General features: G+C 34.3%; 2 protein-coding genes across 4 annotated transcripts in view; one reads left to right on the top strand and one right to left on the bottom strand.

The window, feature by feature from the left end:
• Nucleotides 1-11767, bottom strand: part of LOC118745524 — a 418331-nt gene extending 406564 nt beyond the window's left edge. For all 3 annotated transcript variants that reach the window (XM_036478973.1, XM_036478971.1, XM_036478972.1), the window contains exon 1: nucleotides 11596-11767. The gene's annotated coding sequence lies outside the window, so the exon portion shown is untranslated. The remainder of the gene's footprint in view (nucleotides 1-11595) is intronic.
• LOC118745791 overlaps nucleotides 1-13219 on the top strand; it is a 30776-nt gene that overhangs the window by 12511 nt on the left and 5046 nt on the right. The gene's annotated exons all lie outside the window — the stretch shown is intronic.

Raw genomic sequence — 13219 nt, 5'->3', positions numbered from 1 at the left:
GGGCGGGTCGAAAATCTAATTTTTATCAAATCCCTTGGTAATAGTAAAAATATATTGTATCATGAAATCAACAAGAAGCCTGCAAAATATTAGTATTTTATTTTAATTGTAAGAGCCCGCCCATCGACCGCCAAGTGACACACAGCATACTAGTCGAATAAGATCAATTCTTGTTAAAAGTTCTAGGTTCAGAAAAAAGGTTTGGTGCATATTATTAATTAATGAATCCGTTTACACAAAAGATAAAGTCAAATATCATTTCTCAAAGCCCTTTAGCTTATAGTAAATCTCAAAATTATCTGTTTTTCAACCAAAATGGAATTGTTTTGTTGGTAATTGCACTGGTCTTTAGTCAAAAGATGTAAAGAACAGCATTGATACTTCTGGGGTCGCTGGCTCCAAATATTATAATCTTTTTTTAATATTAGCTATAGTTTGCCAATTTTTGCAAATTTAGGAACAATTTCAGTAGCCAATATTTTCCATCGCCGTGGAAAAATTTTGTTTATGCATATGAGTATGGAAACACTGAGCACGCACAACTTCTAGAAACACTAATTAGTTTACTTATGTTTATGCATGCAATACAAAAATTGCAAATATAGGAAGTTGACAAAAAATTTTGTTTAAAATTATTTTTATTTCTAAATAGTTTTTTATAATCTAACGATTTTCATCATGTTATTATCACAAATCAGTAACAGTAAGTCTCGCCTTCAATTTGGTATTTATTACGTACCGATCGAGTGATCTATTATATAAAACAACAGCCGTTTTCGTTGTTCGGAGTTCACTCAAAAACCACTGCATAGATTTCAGTCAAATTTTCAGAGATTAGACCCTGCGTATATGGTCCTATTATAGGCTACCAGAAAACTCGCTAGGTGGTGCTAGAGTCGATTTATTTATAAAAGCCGTATTTATGAACCTATTTTGTTAATACACATTCGAAACGTTTATTACTTTCATGATAATTTTTTTTTCATTCAAAACATATTCAGCCTTATCATGAATTTCATCTTCCCTGAACCGGTTTACTTTTCGCTTTTGGTTTCCATGTACTTACAATGGGGGGAATCAAAATTTTCGCGTGAATTTTTTTTCGGGCGAAACTCAGGGTACGGAAGATTATATACATATAACGATAGCCATTTCCGTTTTTCGGACTAAACTCAAAAACCACTCAATAGAGCCCAGTCAAATTGCCAGAGGTCCTATTATGGGCTACTAGAAAACACGCTGGTGGCGCTGGAGTAGAGTTACTTATATAAGTCGTATTTATTAACAGATTTCTTTCAATTTCGCAGCGTGACTACGTGTATGATGAAAAATTCCTTCGCTAAAAATGGACCCGCAGGAGTTTAGGTATGTAGAAAATCCGTATTTTTTATAAAATCTGATTGGAATTCATAATTCGTTTTCACTTCATGACAAGCAAAGGTTTTGCAGAAAAGGGACCCAATGGATGACACTTCACCCGAAATATGTAGAAACCAACACGGGCTTTGTTTATCTTAGACGAATTTACTTTTCAGATGGCTAAATCAAGGATGCGTTTAAGTATGCATATAAAGACCGTAACACTGTGTAAGCGTGATCTTGCATCCACCTCCGATTGACGAAGTTGCTCGAGGCGACCGTTATTACAGCAGTAAGACTCAAAGGAACTAATTCATAAATATTAAGACTAATTGTAAAAGTGGCGAATTGACAAAGAAAGATTCGACCACATCTGTCCAAGAAGGAATACGATAGGTATATTAATGGCTTCATTTGAACGATATTCATGAGATCACAAGAACTTTCCATCCTGTGGGGCAGCGAGTACTCTTGGCCTTCCTATAATTGAAAACGCTCATCTGTGCTCTTGAGTTTCCGTATAAGGACTTTTATTGGCTTACATGGTACACCGGATCAATGCTGAACTTGCACGATCATAGAAGAATATTACGCACGCTTGGCAAGGATCTCACAGGTGGAAATAAGACCATAGGTAAAACGCATTACATCGAAAGGGATTATTATTCCATATGGAATCACATCGCTACTATTCTTGGCATATGTGTGAGGAGGATACAGCTTTTTAGTCGTTTCAATTAAACTAAAAATGTTTACTCTACAGACTGCTTTTGCTTTTAAACGCTGTTTTTGAATTGGCCAACGCAAAAGATCTTATTAGGCGCCGTGAAGGAAGCGGGCATTTGCTAGTATTTATTAAAGTTATATCGAAAAACTTAGGTGGATCTCCAGTTTTACCTACAAAAATTTCTCTTCAAAAAAATCGGATTACAGAAAAGTGTGCCAGAGTGTTACTTTTTTTGTTCAGGTTGAATGCAAAGCAATATCGTCCAATTGGAGAGTCCTCAAAAGGATTTCCCAGGATATGATAAGGACTACTGCATTAACCTACAGACACTTTTTCACATAATGGAACTAACTAAAATATTTATATTTAAACACTTATTGCACGTCCCCTACGTTCATATAACGCAAATTTTGAAACCGTGAAAAATGTGCTTCTTCGGTGACTAATGAAACCATTTCGCTCCAATTTTCAAGACTGCATAAATGGACTTTAAATGGCCGTTTCTTGCCCTAATTGTATTTTGTTAATGTATGTACATACTAATGAGCTTGAAACTACAATTAACTTATAAAACGGTTCCTAATCTTGGACAATACATGTTTGACTTCATTTACCTCGATTTTGAAAACCGATCAAATCGGCGTGACTAAAGCCACGGTCCTCTCAATATTATATAATAATAATAATAATAATAGATTGGCGCTAACACATATGTTAGTGTTTGGCCAAGCTTCTCCTCCGACTTGTGGCGAGCGCCTTGATGTTGTCACACAAAGCGGAGGGACCTACAGTTTTACGCCGACTCCGAACGGCGATTGTATTTTTATGAGAAGCTGTTTTTCATGGCAGAAAAACACTCGGAGGTTTTGCCGGTGACAGGTATTAAGGTCAATGGAAATAAGATTGACTTTATTTCCCACTCTGGTCAAACAGGACGTAAAATAAAAACAAGATTCCGCGAGCATATAAGAGACTATAACAAAAAGACACAGAAACCGAGCGCAATACCAGAGTCAAATTTTGCTAACCACATGTTTAACAACAAATGTTCACCAACGCAAATAAGAAAGGCAGCGAAACTACTGCATGTACAACATAAAGGCCAACGACTAAACGTTCTAGAAAATATGGAAATATACAAACTAAAAACCTTCGACGTCAAAATAATAAACGAACAAACAAATACCGCATCGGGTATTATATTCGAACCCTTAAAATTGATTTACGAAAAAAAGAAAAATGACAACAAAACAACAGGCATGGACACTCCGAACACTTCAAAAAGCACCACCAGGGCAAAAATCACTGACTTTTACCTACCTGCAGGCAAAAACCATACAGCGACAACATAATGGATGTTAATATCGAAACAGCGAAGATGAACCTATTACCTGCTTCAAAAAAATGGGCACCATGGCATATCTAGTAATTAATCATCGACGAAAATCACATTACCTAAGATAAATGAACATAAATTAGGGACAAATCTCGAACCAGACAGAACGAAAAATGACACTGAAGATGGCACAACGCCGAAACCGGTTTGTCTGCAAACCAAACTTGACAAGGGATGACGGAAATTCGTTCCAAAATAAATCAATTGACATTATTACCTTTTCAAAAGCGAAATAAAGTCAACAAAATGTTTGAAATAAAGTCATTGACGCTATTTCCTCATTCAAATGGAAATAGCGTCAACAATGCTTAAAGTATGTCGATTCATAGAAAAAAATGTTGTTCTTACAATAAACATTGCCACGTAAGTGTTGTTTTTTAATAGATGAAAGAGGTTATTGCCAAATCCTCAGTGTTGTAATATTAATCCACACACAATCATGAACTACCACCAATTGATTTTATTAAAAAATTTAAATTACGAATATGTAAAAACACGATGCGAAAAACTATACGCCTGCGCACAGCTGGAATACGAGAAATATTTGAAGAAAGAGTGTAGAAATGATCCATAACTTGCAAAACATGTTTCGTTTCCACAAAAGTAAAGCGAACACTATTAAATTGAAGAAACAGTCCATGTCCAAAAACCCTGGAGGAACACTGAAAGAATTCTGCGTTTTAAATTAGCATATTTTGAACGAATTCGGAATGTCTAAGGTGGAAGAGAAACCAACCTTTCTATAAGGAAACAATTATAGAAAAAGAATTTTCTTACACTGTATTCATGTCTCCGCCAGCAATTTGTGACGACGTCATTTAAAAGCAGCTAAGGAGAACGACGACACTATTTATTAGATGGCACATTCAACGAGCCAAAGTGCCAAAATGCGGGTATAAACAATTATTGATTATTTAATATCGGAACCGAGATCATATAAGTTAACTGTTTGGTTTTCACACACTTGATATTTAATTAATTGATCTTTCGTGGCCAATAAGAATTGGCTTAGACCTAAGACAACATAATATTACTATTACAATACCGTCAAATGCTTTTTATTTCCCCATATAAAATGTGTAGATCACCAATTTAATACAGAAATTTATAAACTTTTGGCAAAAACTTACATTTTTAATTAATAACGTAGCGAAAAAAAAAAACAAAACACAGAGACAGAGAACTATCAAACCGAATTAAAAATGTGCCCGTGTGAATTGGGTAATTCGCGATCGTTACTGGAAGAGCGAACAACGTAATTCACGATGCCATGGGAAAACCGTATTACACTCACAGAGTACGATATAAGGAAATAATTAAGAAACGCACAGTAGCAGAAACTAGCAAGTAAACAGCCGATCAGTTTATTTGATAACTGAAAATATTTGGCGCAATTATTTAATCCCGTGTAATGTATCAAAAGTATACATTTTGCAATACTTCATCAATATTTAATGATTCGCTCATTTTTATTTAAAAAATACAACAAATTTGGAGAAAGAAACTAATAAAACCAACTTTGCCTAACCTCGCTTGTTTAGGTTCCAAGAGCTGTTTATTCATTTGGCGGCTGCTATTTTCTGCTAGTAAAAAATTGACTTGCAGAAATTAGCGGGAGAGGCAAAAAAGAAGAGCGTATGAACGGGAGAGCTGCTAGTTTCTGTTGGTTTTTGGGTTAAGAAAGGCTTCCCAGCAAAAACTAGTGATAATTATCTGTAAAGAAACAAAGCGCTAATATCAAGAAGAATACAGAACAACGCATGTATCTTTACACATACATCAAAGAAAACCAAATCGAGTGGATATTAGTGAAAAATTAGTGGATAAACATGGTCCCGCCAGCTGAAAAATTAAGACAAGCTTTATAACTTGTAACAATTGTACACGGTTTTAAACATTTTTGTAAGCACACTTAACTGGCGGTTTTGAGGTGTTTTTATATCTAAAATTATTATTAAAATTAAATAACTGCTGCATTTTATTAACTGCCAACTCGATAGTTTTCTTCTTCATCAAACCAATTGTCAAAAATTTCCAGCTGTAAAAAGTTACGAATTGGCACAGCAGATGTGTAAAATTTTTTCATCATAGTAAAAAGTTTTTTCACCATAGAACTTTTCTACTGATTGTCACAGGCCCTTAATAACATAAGTAGGTACCTCGCAAATGCAAAGCTGTCATTGATATCAGCAGATTTGCAAATATATATTAGTGCGATTCACAACCTCGCAAAGTGGCATTCTTCGCGAAATGGTAATGTTGCGAACAAGGTTGTATGAACTAGAGGTATACGCCGCCGAGCCACGCCGTCGCCGCCGCCGTTTTTTGTCATTCCTCACGCGCCGCCGCCGAGTTACGAAAATATCGGCGCGGCGGCGGCGGCGTTCGGCGCCTAAGGAATTTTGTACAACATTTTCATGATGTATGTACATTGAATACATCGTTTGAAGGAACTAAATACTACTTGTATAAAAACACAATTTTACGAAATGAAAAATACATTTTTAAATTAGTTTTTTTTGCATAATTTGGGCCATTAGACAAGAATATGATCTTTGTTTTTCCAAAAATAGCGTAACTGATAGAAAACATAGGTAACATATTTTTCAACGAAAGCGTTTATTACAGTTAAATTAGGGTCGAATACGGGTAATCTAACGATTTTCTCCGCAGTAGACAACTCTTTGCAATACTACAACAATACTACTTGTTTATACACCTACTACAACAACAAGAAAGTTATAACACATCAAAAACTTTAACGCCAATATCTCAGAAAGCAGTTTTAATAGAAGCGGCCTCTTTGCATCTAACTCCTCAATTATTGCAGATAAAACAAAGACAAGTTGATTTTTCTATGTATTTTTTAATATTTTAAACAAACACATTTTTTGGTAATATTTACATTCGTAAGTTATTTTATTCTCGGGTCCCACATACAAACTTTTAAAATTTTTTTATTTCTTTAAATTTAAATAGCATATACGGATCTGTAGAGAACATAGAGATCCGTGTGTATATACCTCAGATCTTCTTCTGTTCGCCCATCAATCAGCGCCAGACACTCAACATTTTAATTCAAGTAGGAAGTAACAATATTTAAATTTAAAACTAATTAAATAATGAAATAAATAGAATTATAATAACAGAATACTTGGCATGGCGAATGCCTAACGCTGACGAGTTGAAATGATAAGATTAGTAGCCTCATGGCTCTTTGAAATCTACCTTATGAGCAGTAGCGCCGGCGTTTCCAGACGCGAAAAGTTTTTACGACTATATTTCGAAGCAGCCTTAACTAATATACTTTTTCTCGAAGTATTTGAAGACAATAAAAGAAACATATCTTTCGCGACTTTGACTTTGCAATGATTGCCAGCTCAAATACTATGGCAATTGGTGTGTACTCGTATTAAGAGGACAAAATTCTAAAGCAGTAAAAGTTCTGAGAATTTAGCAGCATTCGCTCTCGAAGAGGCGAAATATCAACAGAAGTACGAGAACGCAAAATTTGCAAAAACTTGCAACCTTCGAAACAGCTGATCACTTGCACAGTTGCCACTGGTGATTAATTTGGCAATTTGTTTTCTGTTTGGTACATTTTCCCCCGATTTGGCATTTTATACAATTGAATAGTTTTCGATAAGAAAAACCTTTTTAAAATACAAATTAATTATATCGGAATGAATAAGTTATTTTTCTCACAATTATTTGTGATATTACATGGTGACGCACTCAAAAACAAGAGTATCTCCTCCAAACACCCATCATTGATCCAAAAACAATGTAATAGATATAGCTACAGACGTAGCTTTAAAATTATGAAATTTTCATTTCAACAATCAACCTACCAAAACCGAAAACTTCAGCAAAACAACATTTCAGCATGCTGCATTTAAATCTATATTGGTATATTTAAAGGTAAATTATGGTACAAACGAAAAATGTCATACGGCAACCATAGTCAGCACACACTGAAGTAAACAAACTGGAGATTAACAGCAAATTAGCGAAAAATAAACACAACAAACGTTGTGCATATTAAATTTACTCACTTTTTCGTTGTATACTAGCATTAATATAGCTCAAAAAGGCCATATTTTCTTTTGTTTATTTACAAACATGTGTTTGTGATGAGCTGAAGCTGTCCAGCAGAAATTTGCAGTTCTCTTTCACATTTTGATCTCTCAATTTCCCCTACTTTGCAAATTTTTTGGGTACGAGAACGCAAAACCAGTAAAAGTTTTCTAAAACTTTAGATAGCTGGGCGTACGAGTACACTCCTAATGTCGCAAGAAAGTTTCCATACAAAAGTAATCAGCTGTGTCGCAAGGTGGCAAATTTCGCGACAAATGCGATATTTGCAACACCTTTCCCAAGTTTCATGAATCCGACTAATATTTTAGGAAATTGAGTTGCATCATTTTTGTTTTTGCTCCATATGTTTTGATAATTGAAATGTTAACTCTGCCAAATCCTTTAATATAAAAGACTAATCAGTTTGCACATTTACATACATACTCTGTCATCATTAAATTAAATAACCAAAATAAACACATTTCTAACTTTAAAAACTGGCATTTGCCAGAATACTTTTCTAAAATATTCGCTTCGGTTCTCACCGCCACTGTACATGCATACATACGAGTATATACGTACATACTAGGGATGCCAAAATATCAGGAAAATTGGGATCCCGGGATTTCGGGATATTTTTTAGGTAATCCCGGGATTCAAATTGAGTCATAAATTTTATGAATTTGAGTAAAAATACAATATCTGAAAACATTTAAACATACGATTAAATAAAACTATTTAAAATTTACGATATATATATCATAGGTATATCGCTAGCTTAGAGTGAAAGGTTGCTAACTTCACTTTTAATGAAAAATCATATTTTGATATAGGAGGCTAGATAAATTAATATTGCACCGTTTTGAAAAGGGGAAAGGTCCTTGTTTTATAATTTCTCGTTTATATTCAATGAAAGGAAAATTTGCTAAGGCCAAAAAAAGCTCCGAAAATTCGATAGGGCCAAAAAAGTTCGAAATCTTTTAATAAAGATCGAATCCCTCTGATTCGTATGGAGTTTTGCTTTGCTTTAAACAGGCAAAATGTTGTATTCAAAGTATAGCGAAATACTTGAAGAAAATGGATATACGAAGTTTTTTCCTCTCCTGTACAATTTTTAAATTGGGACTTAGCAACTTTGCACTCTACGCTAGCGATATTTATTTATTCAATCAGACAAATTTTAAAGTAAAACATTTTTTAATTGTATTTAAATGTGATTGAGGAACGTATACATCAAAAATAATAATTTAAATACCAGGTACTTTTTAAAGCAACGATTAATAAAAAAAACATAAAACAAAAATATACAAAAACAATTTATCTAAACATGTATATTCTACTCTATAAAGAAATGGCGAATGGAGAATTTTTTGCCATTTTTTTCGCAATTTACTAGAAATTTTGAGGGTGTACGAGTCAAACGGATCTCAGAATCGGATTCAGCGGGTCGAAATACATGTTGGTAGGTGGGTCTGGTTAAAAACACACACCCTTTATTTCCGGTGTTGTTATTATTGCACTTAAAATATTTTCATAAGAGCAGTAAAGCATTAAAAGCGGAGTCTTCTAAGCTTGACCTGCAGTTTTTACATATGTTTAGGCGCGTCTGCTAACACCAGGCGCCTAAATACATGCTATGTACTGCTGCATGTGCAAAAATTTCCTTTATGCAATTTAGGAAATTTTTTCACATGCACTTCTCAACTGCCATGTAATTGAACTTTCTTAAGTTCTAATTCGATGGCACTTCAAAGTATGCTCGGCCTAGTCTGATGCATCCTCCGGACACTGCTTCCGGAGCATTTTTCGGACTCTACATGGCTTACAACCGTGCAGAGGTGGTAAACGAACTTTACCATTGGCCACAGTGCCTACCCACCATTTTTGAACCAATAAATATTTTTTTTATATTCCGCAAAATGCTCCGGAGCTGATGCCTCAGACTAGGCCGAGCATACTTTGAAGTGCCATCTAATTAGAACTTAAGAAAGTTCAATTACATGGGAGTTGAGAAGTGCAAAATGCTTCGGAAGCAGTGTCCGGAGGATGCATCAGACTAGGCCAAGCATCCTTTCAACTGTCATCAAATTATAACTTAAGAAAGTTTTATTACATGGCAGTTGAGAAGTGCATGTACATAAATTTCATTAATTTAATTAAGGAAATTTTTGCACATGCAGCAGTACATAGCATGCATTTAGGCGCCTGGTGTTAGCAGTCGCGCCTAAACAACATACAAAACCTACTGATGAAAAACATATTTCGGCATCAACGCTTTTATGCTGAACTGCCAAAAGGTAGACATAATCCATTTGAAGATAATGACCTCTATCTCCTCCATTACAAAATATTTTAACTTCTTTTACCAGCACGTCGGTCAAATTATAAGTTTTTCGATTTGAGGAAGTTTTGAGTAGATTGAACTAAAAAATTATCTAACTTTTCCTTAAAACTCTCTGTTTCGTTTACATTAGCGTCGCTATGAGTAAATTCATTGAAATCTTCTTCCAAAAAGGCTCAGACTGCATTTTAAAAGTACAGTTTCAAGCTTTATGTTAATTGCAGTCAAAACGGCATTTTACAAAAATCATACTTCAAAATTCATAAACAAATTCTTACTATCAATTCGATATTTCAAAATTTTCGGGATCCCGGGATGTGCTTGCATTAATCGGGACGGCAAAAACACCGGTATCCCGGGATTCCGGGATCCCGGGATTGGCATCCCTAGTACATACCCACCAAAAAATTATATAAGAAGTTGTAAGAAATAAGCAATTCGCTGGCGGCGCTGCTTGCAGCGTTTATTTTACATGATCTATAAGCCATATATAAGGTAATTATACTCCCAGTGATGCCTTATTATAAGGGATTATTAAACACTTTTTTTATATGACCTATAAGGCTTAGGCATAAGGGTCTCTCAGAGAGAGAGAGAGAGCGAACCTTATGAAATGATGACATCAACACATGTGGTGTTGATTCAAACTGAACATTTGAAAGCACATGTACATGTATGGCTGTAGCTGAGTGTGCAAAGATGCTTGATACAATCGGTTGCTGCCAAGACTGTCCGGGTTCAATTCTCATCAGACGGACCACAAAATTTTATTTTATTTTTTTTTCGCTCTTTGAGAGAGAAAAAGTTAAACCTTATTCCCAATGGCGTCAGTACGGCGAAATCAGGTGTAAAATAAGGGTTGTGCCATACAACTTGTATTCCTTACAAGTTTCTTGTATTAAATGTTAAAACTTACGATCATATTAAATAAGGCTTATATAAGGCGCAAATTTTTTGGGGGGCATATTTGGAATCTGTCATGTGTGCATTGACCAAAAATGATCCAAGTTTTCACCATTGTCTTACGCATGCGTAAGCAAGCGCTGCAGATCGACTCCAAAATTTAAGCTCCATATGTATGTACATACATACATATATAAACATAATTTTGCTATCAGATATGTGCAAGTGTGTATATGTATACCTTGAGGTCGGCTTGGTTATACATAAGTACATTTGCTCGCTGTTTTTGTTTTAAATTAAATTGCACTCACGTACCTATCTATTTAATTGAACCAATCGCTATATCATTTACAATATATATTATCTAGATACTGATTTACTGGACTTAAATCTTATTTGTTGTTTAATTTACAAATTTTTACTTTCTTTTTCAGACACTTTTGTAGTCGTTGCGCTTATAATTACCAATGAATTTATGGATATATTGCATGCCAAGATATATCGCGAAAGTTTCTAAGTACTACGTAGATATGCACACACCAACAGAAATTTTCCTTTGCACATATCTTATTTTAAAGAAGTTCACCATAATAAACACATTATTTGTAGCTTTTCACATATTTTTCAGAGTTTCTAGCTTGATTTTGGGGTTCTATACCGGTTTTGTGAATGCATTTTCATTGATTTCTTTGCAAACAGATCATATTCTATGGTACAAAATGTTAACTTGCATCAAAAACTATTCGTTATTAGATGTTCTAAATGAGTTTCTTAAGTTCGAATTCGACCCACCTGTAGCTTGATATAGCAAACAGTGGCTTTGTAACACGCCCTCACTCCACACTGGTAAATACCTTTTTTATTGGCAGTTGGCCTAAGAAGTACCCAAAAACCTACCGACACCACCGTATATGTATGTCTGTCCATACCTCTAAGATGCAGTAATTTATTATTACTTGTGCCGCTAAGACGCTGCTGCACTTACTACCTGACACATATATACGTATGTATATATTTGTACATACATACAGTTGCGAGAAAAACAGCAGTAAATTTCAAAATGATGCTGGTAACCTATGTTTATTTAATTATTGTTAATAATTTTCTTTAAAATGTGGGCCGATCTGTATCAGAAACCGTATAAATACAAGTTTCAAAGCTTGCACAACGTTCACAAAAATTAATTAAACTTAAGAAATGTTCACAAAATTTCGATTTTTTTAATTAGAAAGATTTTGAGCAGTTTTGTAGCCCATTCAATTTTAATATAATAAAGTGGAAATTTCAAATCTATAAATATTACCGTTGATTTTTTAGAATTTTTTTTGAGGGTATGCGCATTTTCTTCCATATAAAAATAAATTTGGTTCATGCTAAAATTTAATAAGCTACAAAATTGAATACTCAAAATCTTTCTAAGACATTTAATTTAAAAAATTGAAATTTTTATGAGCATTTTTTAAGTTTAATTAATTTTTGTGAACTTTACAGATACAGATCGACCCATACTTTAAATGAAAATTACTTAAAATAAATAAATAAATATAAGTTACCAGCAGCATCATTTTGAAGTTTACTGATATTATTTTACTCGCAGCTATACGTGTTTGTATTTTACATGGCATCTTTCTCTGGTCACAATATCAAAGCATTTATTTCTTATTCATGGTGCGTTTCTCTTTTACCTACTTTTGTTCGCTTTTTTGCCTCATCTCTACAACAATTGGAACTCAAAGCCTAATTAAAGCGAAAATGTGTAACAGTTTGCATTTTGAATAAAATTTCTTCCTCGTATAACTAACAGTATCGTATTTGTAAAAAACTCAATACGTTTTCTGGGAAAATATTTGAATAATGTGCCAGGCCCTGAAAAAAGATGGGTATGTAGAGGGGTTTCACTCCGATACTGAAAAGCCAGCATGCAAGAGGCTTATATTTAAAAGTTATTCGATGTTAAAATCAAGAAATTTTGCAAGGAAATATGTGTGTATAGAAGCTCAATTACCTGAATAACTGCCGTTGCACCGGCTATGGCAACCACAGCATTTTTGCAGGAAACTCCTTATCTAGTAGGCGGGCTTCGGCCGCGCTTCAGGGTCATTCCTTAATCAGCGGAATTCTCCTTTTTGCGTTGCCGTAGAAGAGGGGAAGAGCCCCTCTTCTGTTGTCAAGGGCATATAACATTTCTTGTGCATGTAAATATTCAAAGTGGCGTGAAATAAAGGAAAATGCTTTGTTTTTTTGTAGTCCCAATTTTTTCTCAAACGTCTGGCAGCGCACTATTTTGGGCACTTTCCACCATTTCTTTATTTCGTTATTCGTGAAAAGATTTAAATACATAATACATACATTGTCATATTCAAAATATTTTAGCAAAGAAAAGAAGAAATATACGCATTAGAAATAACCCATATTA

Source organism: Rhagoletis pomonella, unplaced genomic scaffold, assembly GCF_013731165.1.
Source record: "Rhagoletis pomonella isolate Grant_MI unplaced genomic scaffold, Rhpom_1.0 Rhpom_scaffold_00009, whole genome shotgun sequence".
Classification (NCBI taxonomy): Eukaryota; Metazoa; Arthropoda; class Insecta; order Diptera; family Tephritidae; genus Rhagoletis; species Rhagoletis pomonella.
Note: the sequence above shows the minus strand (reverse complement) of the source record. Positions and strands in the feature narration are given on the sequence as shown.